General features: G+C 45.0%; 1 protein-coding gene and 1 non-coding gene across 3 annotated transcripts in view; both read left to right on the plus strand.

Moving 5' to 3' along the window:
* LOC146199245 (sodium-coupled monocarboxylate transporter 2-like) overlaps positions 1-13,687 on the plus strand; it is a 69,052-nt gene that overhangs the window by 46,963 nt on the left and 8,402 nt on the right. The window lies entirely within an intron of this gene.
* Positions 4,248-4,329, plus strand: TRNAL-AAG (transfer RNA leucine (anticodon AAG)). The gene has a single exon. It is a non-coding gene; the product is annotated as a tRNA-Leu (tRNA).

A 13,687-nucleotide genomic window follows, 5' to 3' on the forward strand; every position in this document is an offset into this window, starting at 1 on the left:
CCTAACGTTTCTGGCTACCGGGCATTGCACTCTATAGCTACTAACCCTCTACCTTCTATCTACGTCCGCTGTGACCTATCGGTAGCAGCCCTTGACATTCCCTCATCGCTTCAATCCCCCCCCCCCCCCACTCACGCGACACATTTGATGGCCCTAGGTAAATTTCTTGCCCTCTCGTACGGCTGTATTATGCGGATACTTTAATGCCCCTCACACACTACGGGGTTATCCGCAGACCTTTCGTGCGGGCCGCCTACTCCCCTCCATAGCCCAGCAAGCTCATCTCACTCTCCTCAACACCCCCGGAGTACCCACTAGGGCGGGCACATACTTCCAGTGCCATACAACCTCTGACTTCATTTACTGCTCTAGTCCTGTATCACCTCAGTGGTCAGCCACTGCCGATACCCTTCTTAGTGACAACTACATTATTTCCATCTCCGTCCCTCTTCGGATACCCACCCGCAAGCAGCGCTTTCGACATATCGACTGGAATGCCTTTCGCTGTCTCCTCTCCTCTGCCTCCTTCGCGTCCTATGAGTGGACTAGTGCCCTTCTCCAAGCGACTTCGTCCTCTACTCGCACGGAGACCGCTGCATATCCCACTTGTGACCCCGACCGCCATCTCATCAGGCCATGGAAGCATCGCAAAAAGCTTCTCAGAATAACCAGACTACAACTCAGCAACCTCCAACTGCAGACCTCCCTTTCAAAGTTTCGAGACGATATCATGGCATATTGTGCTACGCTTGAAGATTCTCTATGGAATACTCTATGCAACTATCTTGACACGGCACTCCATAAAAAGTCAACCTGTAGTCTTTTTCGAACCCTCCTTCGTACCACCCCTGCCCCTTCCCCGACACTTGTTAAAGCCCTAGCCACAAAGTCTCCCGAAGAGGTTTTCGCGATCCCTGCAGATCTTTATCTCCTATCCCCTTTGTCCCCCTTTTACCCTGAATATACAGGCTGTGCAAGCAATGACCTCGATGCCCCTTTTACACTGCGTGAGCTTGAAGCTGCACTTCTCGCTAACGCCACTCAGTCAGTTGCCGGTGAAGATGGAATCACTTGCTCCGCTCTTCGCAATATTCCCGATAACGCAAAAGAGCACCTTCTCAACCTCTATAACATAATCTTCCCGATAACGCCAAAGGAGCACCTTCTCAAGCTCTATAACACCACCTGGGTACAAGGCTCTCTGCCATCGTCCTGGATTTCCTCACTTATTTATCTTATTCTGAATCCTGGTAAGCCTCCAGCCCATTTCTCTGACCTCCTGTGTCGGCAAGACGATGGAAAGAATGGCGCTCACTAAGCTTAGTCGGCATTTGGACGCTTCGAACTCGCTCCCTCATACCCTCAATGGTTTTCGTCCCCAGGTATCTGCACAGAACCTTTTCCTCATACTTCAGCATACTTTCTTCACCTGCTAGCTCTCAGCTTCACGCCCTGGTCAAAGTCAATGTCCGCAAGGCATTCGATTGCGTCTCCCGTGACCATATTCTTACCTACCTTTCCAGCACCGACTGCGGCTCCCGCATGTATAACTACATTCGAGCTTTTCTCATTTATAATCGCGAGGTTCATTTCCGAGCATTGCACTTCACTTCTAAACCCCACCGTCTCACTTGCGGTACACCGCAGGGTGCCGTTCTTTCACCCATCTTTTTTAATATCGCCATGGCTCCTCTCGCGATTCAGTTATCATCTATTCTGATATTCAGCACTTTGTTTGCACCGACGACATCACACTGTGGTCCTCGCGCGGATCTCGTGGTCACGTTCAAGACACCATTCAGCAGGTATTGGATATCATTTTCTTTCTTGACCATACAGGCCTGTCTCCCGCGCCCGAGATGTCAGAACTCCTAATTTTTACTCACTCTGCCTATCAACGAGCTCACAACTCACTGACCTCTTACCTTGGGCGGCTCCCCAATCCCCAAAGTTTCTCAGTGTCGCGTTCTTGGCATGCCTCGGCATGCCGCCAAAAATTTCCGGCCTCTCCATGCGTCTGTTGCTATCTGTTAGTCTGTCACCCGTTTACTTCGCCGAGTCGTGAGATGGTCCTCTGGCCTGAGAGAAGCTCACGCCTGTCGACTGGCTCTCACGCTAGCTGTTAACAAATTCTTTTACTTCATACCATATCTCTCATTCACGCAGTGAAATCTAGACAAACTTCCAACAGCTCTTCACGGCCTTTATAAAGCTGCTCTTCGTCTTCCAATAATCACTTCCGCCGATAAGCTTTTGTGCCACCGGGCTTTTACATCCTCTTCGCAGTCTCCTTTCCCTTCATCGCGACCAACAGGTAGCTCACCTTTCCAGCACAGTTCATGGACGCTGGCTTCTCAACCAGGCTAATATTTCCCCCATCCAGTCAGTCCCTCTGCCAACTTCTTTCTCGCCGGAGGCTACCCCCGTATACTTCCAGCCAATATGTCGCCTGTCCTGCATGCTGGCCGCCGACATGCTGCTGCCTCTCATCATAGTCCGCCCTTCAATACCCATGGAGTCGCTTACACGGACGCCTCTTATGTGGCTCCTCGCGGGTCCGAAAGCCAGGCCCTCTTTCATCCTCGTCTATCTATCCCTGTCGCTCACAGTAGTGGCCCCTTTCTCCACCCTCCACTCTCTACCTCTGGAAGCTCTACCCCGACCCTCATCCTAATCTCTCCTTTCGGGAGGCTCATGTCCTTCGGCAGATACAGCTGAATACGTCCATAACCCCTGCACGGCTGTCTGAAATTCCGTCGGGATCCATCATGCCCCAACTGTCCTTCCCCTTATGCCAACCTTTCCCACTGCCTATTTTCATGCCCGGTTGCTTTGCAATCGGGTTGCTTTCCCACCCCTCCCCCATACTATCTGGGCCTGGGGGGACTGACTTGGTGCTGAGGGTGAGCAAGAACAGCGCCTGCCCTTCCAGCAAGCAGGCCATCGATGCATTAGGCGCCTAAATGTTGCGCTTAATAAAGTCTACTACTGCTACTACTACTACTACTGCTGCTACTACTACTACTACTACTACTAATACTACCACTACCACTACCAACTACTACTACTAATTCTACTACTACTACTATTACTAATGCTACTGCTACTACTACTACTGCTACTACTACTACTACTACTACTACTACTACTACTACTACTACTACTACTACTACTACTACTACTATCACAGACAGTTTAAAATTCGAATTTCACACCATGCGCAGAACTATGACCTCCCATGAAAGGTTTCTCGTTGCCGCAATGCCGCGGCGGAGCCCTTCCATAGACAGCAGCACTGCGAACACTCCTCAGAGCGATCGCTCTTCCTTCCTTCCCCAAATTACCCTTTTTTTATATTTTATTTTATATATATATATATATATATATATATATATATATATTTATTTTTTATAACGTCCCGAAGCGACTCTACTGCATATACATGGAACACTAAGCGACTCGGGCTATGAGAGACGCCGTAGCTGAGGGTTCCGGAAATTTCGACCACCTGGGGCTCTTTAACGTACACTCACAGCACACGGACGCCTTGCTTTTCGCCACCACTGAAAAGCGGCTATAGTGCTCTAGAGCACTATAAGGCGGCCGCCGCGGCCGGGATTCTATCCCGCATCCCTTGGGCGCACTGGTCGAGCGCCCTAACCACTGCACCACCAGGGCGGGGTCATTTGTTTTTTTATGCTTCTTTCCACACTAATGAAAAAGTGTTTTGCTCGTAACCGGGACCTCATCTCAATTGAAATGAGACAGAAAACGAGACAGTTCCTAAGGTGGCTGCTAGATTGATAGGGAGCGGCTGATTTATGAACTCCTCTGCCCACCATCAGCAAGCATTCGACGTATTTAAACATTCCCGCCGCCGTCGACCGTGAAGGTTACTGCTGTGATTGCGACGAAGGCAGCGAAAAAAGCTGCCCTCTGGCTGAAGCCTGATAACATTTCTGATTGAACCGTCGCTCTCCTCAACGCGCAGAAATATTATCATTGAATTCCCATCATTTTGCTGTAGGAGTTTCTGTGCGCTGTCATGCCGTTTTCTATTTTCGACGCTTAGGTTTTGCGAACTTTACGGTACAAAAACTCTTTTGGAAGTGTTTTTTATAGTTGCGATTGGAGATGAGTTGGAGCGCTTTGCGAAAGTATGTCAAAAGCAGTCAGCAGAGAAAAACAGCAGAGAAAAAGTGAAGCTTATGGTATATGTACAACAAATTGAAGCTAAGCGGCTCGTCGGTAGCGTGGCCGAGCGGTCTAAGGCGCTGGTTTAAGGCACCAGTCTCTTCGGGGGCGTGGGTTCGAATCCCACCGCTGCCAAAGTTTTTTTTTTTTTTATATATATTTCGATACAGGATCGTTTCGCTTAATCTAGAGTAATCGGTGACGGTGACAGCAAGAATTTCTTTTCTCCTCACCTTCCCACTGAAGGATGGCTGCTGCTAAGGCTATTGTGTTCACGCTCTGCAAGAAATCGAAAACATTGGCGACAGAAACTATTATTCATGAATCATAAGGCAGTCGGTCATTGCAACAACTATTCACTTCGCACATGGCATTATAAAAAGAGAAATAATACTAAGGACACCGTCTAGCTTCTGAACTCACCCCACAAATCACGATCAAGCAAGTGATGCCCACTTTCGTCTCGCACGACCACATGGTGGCAGGAACACGTTTAGACGCTGCACGTGAGAGAAATGGATTGCGTTATTATTATTTTTTTTTTTTCAAACAAGGGACCCCGTTTCCTTGCTGCATGTGGTAATCGAAGCCGTGTGCACAACTAAATCTAACAATAAAGGTTTCCAAAGTGCTTTCCTGCTAGAGGGTACGTTCTGAATCACTGTTCTGGATGCAAAAGCATCAGGAAGGGGTGGATTTTGGCAGGAACGCGAGGAAACTAAAACGAGGGGGGGGGGGGGGGGGGGGGGGGTTCAGTCGTAGCCCTGTCCCGTAACCAGCGAGAAAGTTTTTGTGAAAAAAAAAAACAGACTATTTTTTCTTTTCCGGTAAAGAAAGTCCAAGAAATGCAACGCCGAAATACTCCCTCCATGTGTCACCGACGAACTTTTCGTAGCAGTTGCTTTACGTAGAGAGACAATATATACCCGCAGGAACATATCAATTTCCTGGCGTGTGACGAGTCCACACACCACGGTTCTGAGAGCGCGATGGTTTGAATCCATCTATACACGTGTCCTAAACTGTGTGCAGTTGCATGTGCTCGACCGCGCGCATCTGTATGTCAGTGTCGTTTGCCCTCGCCGGCGGTAAATGGCACTGTTGGCGACGAATTTTTTAAATATTCAATTTCATTTTAGTAATCTCCACTACATGTAACACATACAGTAGTGAACTTTTCAAATTTAGCTTTATCTATCGCACTAAAGCTTAAGATTAAGCTCGATGGGAATATGCGTTGTCAGACGTTTAAACACTGCAAAAAACAACATTTATGAATATATGAAACCACAAATTGCTACCACCAAAAATTTATTAAGAATGCTTTCATTACTTGTAGGTGTCGGCGATAGTGTGCGTGTTTTTTACTATCCAGTATGAATTTCGACAATAAGCTAGTGCACTGAATACTCCGCACGCTAGCCCTTTCCGTCGAAAGCACCTCCAGGACGCTGTCAACCATTCTAAACGTTTAGACTATGCTTCCTTATTTTACAGCAACTGGTCGAATTTCCGCTTGGCGCTGCTGGCTGTTCTTGTTAGAACAACGCGCAAATGGTCGCCCAAAAATTTTCTTTAAATAATCTCAGTCGCAAAACTGCCCATACTTCATATATCTTTTAAGAAGCGTACTAAAGTGTTTCGGAGAGTCATTCTGTTGAAATATGCATATCCAAAGCCCACATTCGTGCACGCCTATGGAAGCATACATCTTAAGGAATTTTCCAGATAAACAGCTTCGTCCATGGTACATTGAATCCAGCATGCGCGTCGCGAGTCGACTTTGCGCATAAAACCCTCCCCACATTTTCCTTCATGAAGCGAGATGCTAGTGCAGTTGTAACACAAAATATTAGAACAGCTACGTTTTCACACGTAAAGACCACCCCGCGGCCGCAGGTAAATTACTTTGAAATAGAGCGTGAAACTTTTCTGGTACTTTCAGGTTTCGAACTGTCCAGACCGTGGTGGCCAGTGACCATAGCGAGTCTAACTTTAAAATGATTGCTTGAAGATGTACGAAAGCGAGATTCTCGGCACTATACACAATAGTAAAGTCGTAAATTGTAAATAGGTTTATAGGAAATAAAAGACGCAGTATCTACCACACTTCTTCTTGGACACCTTAACCGCACTGTAAGGGTCGGCCGGAAGGCAGGAAGGTGGAATTAAAAGCGGAAAAAGAGAAAGAGGTGCCGTAGTGGACGGCGGCCGAGTAATTTCGATCACCTGCGATCTTTAGGTGCCGTAATGGAGAGCTGTGGAGTAATTTCGAGCATCTGGGGACCTTTGTGTGTCGTAGTGGAGGTCTACGGAGTAATCGAAGACCTGGGGATCTTTAACGTGCACTGACATCGCACAGCACACGGATGCCTCTACTTTTCGCCTCCATCGAAATGCAGCCGCCCCATAGTTCGTTCTGTATAAAGCTGAGACTGACAAGAGCAATCCATATTCCGGTTGCTCAGTTCACGTGTTATAAATCTGCACGCAAAGGACCGCGGGAAGGGAATGAACAATTCAGGTACCGGCCTAAAAAGCATGCAGCATTGCTTACCGCAATTCGACGAGGCCTGGCAGGTCCGTATAGTCTCTTCTTCTACGCTTCACCTTGCACGCTGAACGCGCGTAGACTCGCGCGACACGCTTCACATCGTCTTCTTCATCTCCTCTGTACACATGGCACATATGATTTCTTCGGCATGATTCAGATATTATTAATATCAAAATCACACTGAAGATGTCTGTGGGTATGTACCATGTGTACAGAGGAGTGTGGTATGATGACAGTCTAACACATAACGCACGTGCTTTCTGACGGAATAGGCTTTTTTTTTTTTTTCTTTTTTTTTTCATCCATCCATCAGCATGACTCGTGCTTACATGCATTCTGCGGCTTTTTCTTCCCTGCTTTTTGTTCAACGTCTCCGGGTTTCAAAAATTTCTTCGTTTCACTAGTAACGGTGAGCAACTATTAGACTCACGGGAGCGACAGGGCGAGAGATCTACAATCTCGACCGTAACACGCAGACCGACGCCATTTTCCTAGATTTTGCGAAAGCCGACTATTGCTAAAACTTTCGCAGCTCAACCTGCACCCTAATATTTTAAAATGGATTGAAGAATTTCTATAACTGGTAATCGTTCGCAGTCAGTCTATGTTAACGGCCACCTGTCTAAATCCGTCCCAGTAACATCGTCCCGCAAGGATCTGTCCTTGGTCCCCTTCTATTTTCAAAATATATTAACGACTTTCCTCTGCGTGTTTCCTGCAATATGAGAATGTTCGCGGATGATTGTGTCATTTACCATACCATTAACAATCGCAATGATCAACACACCCTTCAGGCAGATCTTAACAGTGTATTAAACTGGTGCAATAATTGGTTGATGTCTCTTAATCCTATCAAATGAAAACTTGTGTCTTTTTCTCGTCGTCGTTGTAACCATTTTCGCTTTTATTACTCGGTTTCTAATACACCGATTGAGCTAACACAATCGCAAAAATATCTGGGAATCACCGTCTCTCCTGATCTGTCATGGTGCGCTCATATTAGTCACATAATTTCAGCATCAAATAACACACTAGGTTTCCTTAAGCGTCACCTCCGTTTTGCCCAACCTCAGATAAAACTGCTTGCATGCAAATAACTGGTAAGACCCAAATTAGAATATGCATCTGCCATCTGGATCACACATCAAGCATATTAGAATCTGTGCATTAGAATCTGTTCAAAATCATTCCGTCCGGTTCATTCATTCCTCATACTCGTACGACACCTGTGTTTCAACTTTGAAAGTGAAATCTGGATCGCCACTCCTCTCATTTCGTCGCTGCATCTGTTGTTGTTGTTGTTCTCCTCTAATGTGATGGCACATACCCACACAGGGGGATCGGCCAAGAATTGGGGTGCAGAGATATTAGATTTTGAGATGTATAACTACATCGTGAAAAAAAAAAAATAATAATAAATGCTAGGGAATAGAAAAGGAAATGTAGATATGATAAACCAAAATATATAATAGTAAATACTAACGCACGCAGTAAGAGAATAGTAAGATTTATATGTACAGAATAAAACTTCAAAGCATATTAGTCAGGTAGACGTTTTGTTTCTATTAAGAAGTTTTGAATGGCGTTGAAAACATACCTGTGGCTGTACCCAAGCATGGTGGCACCGAACGATAATAAAATTTGGCTGCTCAAATTAAGACCCAGCTGTTGTAACGGCTTCTCTAAGTACCGTTTTCTCATCATGGTAAAACGGCGGCAAAATATCAAGAAATGGTCTATTGTTTCCGGTTCCCCGCAGAATGCGCAGACAGGAGAAAGCGCCAAACCAGACCTGTGCATATAGAAATTTAGGGGCGGAATACGACAGCGTAGCCTTGTTAGAGAGACCTCAGTCTGCCTTGATTGACATGATTTCCTATTCCACGAATACTTGAGGTGCAGGTAGTCATCCGAGGATAAAATAGATCCAGACTGCGTGCTTAATAAGGCACGCCGCCGAAATCTTGCTGCTGTTATGTACGCTGTTGCCGGGAGGATGGGCAATACAGGGCCGTTCAGAGAATCTTTGGCTAGTCTGTCTGCAATCTCATTGGCTGTCACATTGCTGTGTCCTGGTACCCACACTATATGTATGAGCCTCAAATGTGAGGGGAGCAATGAAAGAAAGGTGTTTAAAATTTGCGAATCCATATTCGAAGAAAGCGACAAGCACAAAGAATAAGAGTCTGTAATTACAGCCACTGTTGAGTATGTTGTGTCTAGTTTGCGCAGAGCAAGCACCACCGCCAGCAACTCCGCCTGGAAAATTGGAGTAAAATCCGGAAGACGGACTGAAAAAGCCCAGTCTAAAAGCGGACAGTATATTCCAACGCCGGCTTTTTCATTAAATTGAGAAGCATCCGTTGCTATTGTTATGCTAACGGGAAGACTTTGTAAATGATCTTCTAATAATCCATTTAAAATGTGAGGTGCTAAGTGTTTCGCATTATTTGGGAAAATGTCATCAAAGATAATTTGAACCGACGATGCACTTACTTTTGTTGGAAAGATGTTAGAAAGGACTACGTGCAAAGGTTGTAACAGATTTTGCACTAGAATTACCTGCGGGGTATGAAACCGAGGCCATACGACTCCAAAAAAGGAGTCTGGCTCGCAACAAAAAATTGATATGGAGCGGTGGAATTGTGATTCATATATTTTCAGATACGTCTGGACAGTCAAGAATTGTAATCTAGTTATTAACGGTGGTATTCGGGCTTCAAGGTATAATACATTATTAGCCACGAATTTGGGGAGCCCAAGGCATAATCTAAGCGCTTCCCGCTCTAAAAGAACAAGCGGACGAATTTTGTAAGCAGGTGAACCAGAAAATAACACAGATCCAAATTCTATAATTGGGCGGACATACATAACATAAATCATTAATAGTGCGTCTCGCCGCATCCCAGACCTTGGACTGCTTAACCTGCGCAACATACCCACAGCACGTGCCCCCTTCGCTGCAACATGTTCAATGTGATCCCTCCATGCCAGATGGTCATCGTAAATCACCCCTAGATATTTCAAAGACTTAACTTGAGGAATCATTTCCTGCTTAAATGTTAGAGCAAGAGTTACCGGATCCTGAATTTGGAAAACAAGGAACGCGCACTTTTTAACATTTAATTTAAATTTTAAGTCATCTAACCAATTTTGAAGGAAGCTTAGGTACGATTGCAGGCGCCTGTTGAGGGATTGAATGTCAGGTGCAGCCGTAAAGAATGCAATGTCATCCGCATAGACATACGTGCGGATCTCCTGATGAGTGGGAATTGAACTCATTAAAATGTTAAAGAGCACGGGCGAGAGAACTGCCCCTTGAGGGACACCTCTGGTTTGTTGATATTTGCTAGAATGTACTCCATTCAATGAACAGTAAAATTGTCTGTTTTGTAGGAATGTAGATATCCAATCAATTAAGTATTGTGGAAAGCATAGCGATTCTAATCTGTGCAATAAAATTCGGGGCTCTACACTATCATAAGCCTTCTCTATATCTAGAGTCACCAATGCAGCATGCATTTTTTTGCGCCGCGCAAGAAGAATTCGACTCTCAAGGTCGGTATGTGCATTCCATATTGAAAATTTTGCTCGAAATCCGATTTGACAGGGACTAAGAATATGTTTTTGTTCGACAAACTCGGTAACACGTTTGAGTACGACCCTTTCAATTAATTTTACCAAGTTTGATGTTAAAGATATTGGTCTGATATTTTCCAAAGTATAGCCACCGCCATTGTGTTTCCGTAAAGGAATCACTTTGGCTAGTTTCCAGTCACCAGGTATCCAAGAATGAATAATTGAATAATTTACCAATTCTAACAAGGAATTTGGAGACACTTCAAAGAGGATTTTTAACATTTTTGACGTTACTCCGTCAGGGCCAGGCGCAGCAGTTGGCAACGTCATTATAATCGAAGAAAGCTGAGAAAAAGTAATTTTAGGAACATCCTTAACCGTATATACTGGGCCTACTAACGTAGGGTATTTGGGAAGTGTTGACAAAAAACGCTTTTCTAAACCTTTAGCGATGTTTTCTACTGTTCTAAGAGCTTCTTGAGGAGTCGAAACACATGAGGGTAAATTTTCTGAGACAGGAATCTTTTTCCGCGATTTTAAAAACCTGAAAAGTGCACGTCTGTTATTAGATTGTGAAAGGTAATTGAAATACTCATTATCATAATTATCTTTCGCTTGTGCGACTGTGCGTTTAAATGCAGCTGCAAAAAATTTATAATCATGCCAATTTTTGGGGCACTGGTTGTGAAGGAGCTTCTTCCATGCAGCCTTTCTTCTTCTATAATCGCGCGAACAATCTGCATTCCACCATTTTGGTGATCCATTGCCTTTAGATGTACGTACTAAAAATTCACACTTCTTACGACAGGATGCAATAGCCTGGCATAATGTTTGCGATTTTAACTCTTCCGTAGACTCAACCACAGACTCAAGAGACGAAATCAAAAATGAGTGAAACTGGTTATAATTTACGTATGATCTCAACTGAGATGTCGGCAGAGTTAAGCGGCAGTTAACCTCAAAAACAATAGGTATATGGTCGCTAGAGGTGCCACCATCAATTGTCGACCAATTTAGTATAGAAACACTAGTGTTTGAAAAAGTTAAATCTATCACAGATTGACTGTGAGCACGTACAAAAGTTGGTAAGCCAGAATTCATGCAGTGAAGGTTATTGTCTGAAAGCCAATCCCACAGACGCTTGCCGCAGGGATCCGTCTTGTAACCCCACGATACATGGTGCGAATTAAAATCTCCAGCCAAAATAACCGAATTTTGACAATTAACTAGTAGGTGGTCTAGAGATCTGGTGTCGTGAACACCATGAGGGAAATAAATATTCGCTAATGTAAACGGACTGAACCCTGGAATTTCAAAATCTAGAGCCAATAATTCTGAATCTAAACTAGAATATTGAAAGGAAATCTTAGCCCTATGACAAAATTTTGAAGAAACTAGAATTAGTAATCCACCACCTCTTGACTGGCGATCTTGTCGAAATGATAGATAATTTTGTAAGCGAAAATGTTTTTCAGTTGTAAGCCAAGTTTCTTGTAAAACAATTATTTCTGGATTATGTTTTAAAGAAAGATAAACTAAATCTGTAGTAGCTGAAAGAAGAGATCTACAATTCCACTGAAGAACTTTTAACTTTCCTATGTTTATGTAATCCGGGCAGCAGCAACAGCCTGCCCCAAAATGTTTTCCTTTGGTTTAGATCCTAGCTGTTGCTTTTTTGATTTTGCTTGTGGGCGAGGTGATGACGGGTTTGACAACGGGGATCCACTGCGTTTTAGAATTCGCGTATCTGTCTCATCCATATCTGCATCGTGAGCCTCGTCTGACTTGTTGGAATTAAGCATAGGTAATGCGGAAAGAGACTCATTTTGCGAACAAGACATTGCAGCTAATGAGTGCTGCACTGATAGTGAATGTCCAGGTGCCGTAGAAGAAACCATAGCAGGTTGCACAGTCTGAGTATTATTAGCTGCTAGAACATTGGATATGCATTCTGTGACTATTGTCACAATCCTATCCACCATTTTGGTCATGGTTGCTTCCATAGCAGTTATTATGGTTTTAGACATAGTGGAATCTAATGGAGCTCCTGAACGGGCCGACACACCTGCATACCCATGAGCTCTGTCTTTAATTTCCTGAATTGCCTCACGCCTCGAGCAACGTTTACGGTCAATAATCTCCAGAATTTTCATTTCATGCGCTCTAGAGGGACATTCCAAAGAATTTGCTGAGTGAAGTTCGCCGCAAAGACATTTGAGAATTTGATCAGAGCATAAGTGTGTTTTATGTGCTTCACCGCATTTGCAACACCGCAAAGTGGATTTGCAACCGCCTGCAGTATGGCCATAACGCCAACAGTTGTTGCACTGCAGAGGCTTTGATGGTAGGTGATCAACTCTGAATATTAAAGGCCACGCTTTAATCTCCGATGGACAGACTGTGCCTGCAAATGTAGCAATAACCGATTCTGTCGGCACACGAACATTATTTAGCTCCCGGCTACAGCGATAGACCGCAACAACGCCTGCCGCGGAAAGAAGGTCAAGTGTTTCTTGTGGACTTAATGAGAAATCTACACCTCGGACTAAACCTCTTGTGCAAGCCAGGTGTGAAGGGATAAAACTGCTTACCTGATGAGAGGCGAAAGAGGAGCATTTTAGCAGGTCCTTTATGCATGATAGTTCTTGCGAACGGCAAAGAATCCCGCCGCGACCAAATTGGCGCACCTCGGCTATTCCTTCGTAGAAGGAAGTGATTTCCTGAAGGGCAGCTCGAACAGCTCCTGGGTTGTTCATTTTAATGGTGCCCCCATCCTTAGGTACGAGTGCCACAGGGATGTTACGGACACCGGAGCTCTGAAAAGCTTCCAAGGGCAGATCATCGGTCAGGAGGGAAGCCGACCAAGGGGAGCGCCCTTGGCCGGGGGACTGCGTCGACATTACCTTAAATTGACAATGTCACCGCGTGCGTTAGTCAACAGAGAACAAAAGAAGCACAGGAGAAAGACAAAACCGGGACTAGCAACCCAATACTTAGCCGATCGTCAAGGAGCGGCTCGTGTCGCGAGAGGATCGGCGGATAGCACAGAAATATGTTGGCTGTGCATTCTCCCACTCTCCCCCGATGCATGTTCGCATACCGTTCCAAGGTGTACGGGTATAATAATGAAACAGGAAAACAATCGACACACGAGGGGATCGGCTGCATCTCTATAGCTCCGCTCTTTTTCACAAGTTCTTTTTTTTTTTTTTTTTATTCTCTGAATCAAGCACCGTACATCACAGCTGCAGCACGCATATCTCACCGCACCAGTAACCCACTGAAAGTTGCACGTCCACCATCGCACACTACTACTTTTTATGCTTCGCTCTTCCTCGAACAGCTTCAGACTGGAACGGC

The sequence above is a fragment of the Amblyomma maculatum genome, chromosome 2, assembly GCF_055883805.1.
Source record: "Amblyomma maculatum isolate TAMU_Amacu chromosome 2, ASM5588380v1, whole genome shotgun sequence".
Lineage (NCBI taxonomy): Eukaryota > Metazoa > Arthropoda > Arachnida > Ixodida > Ixodidae > Amblyomma > Amblyomma maculatum.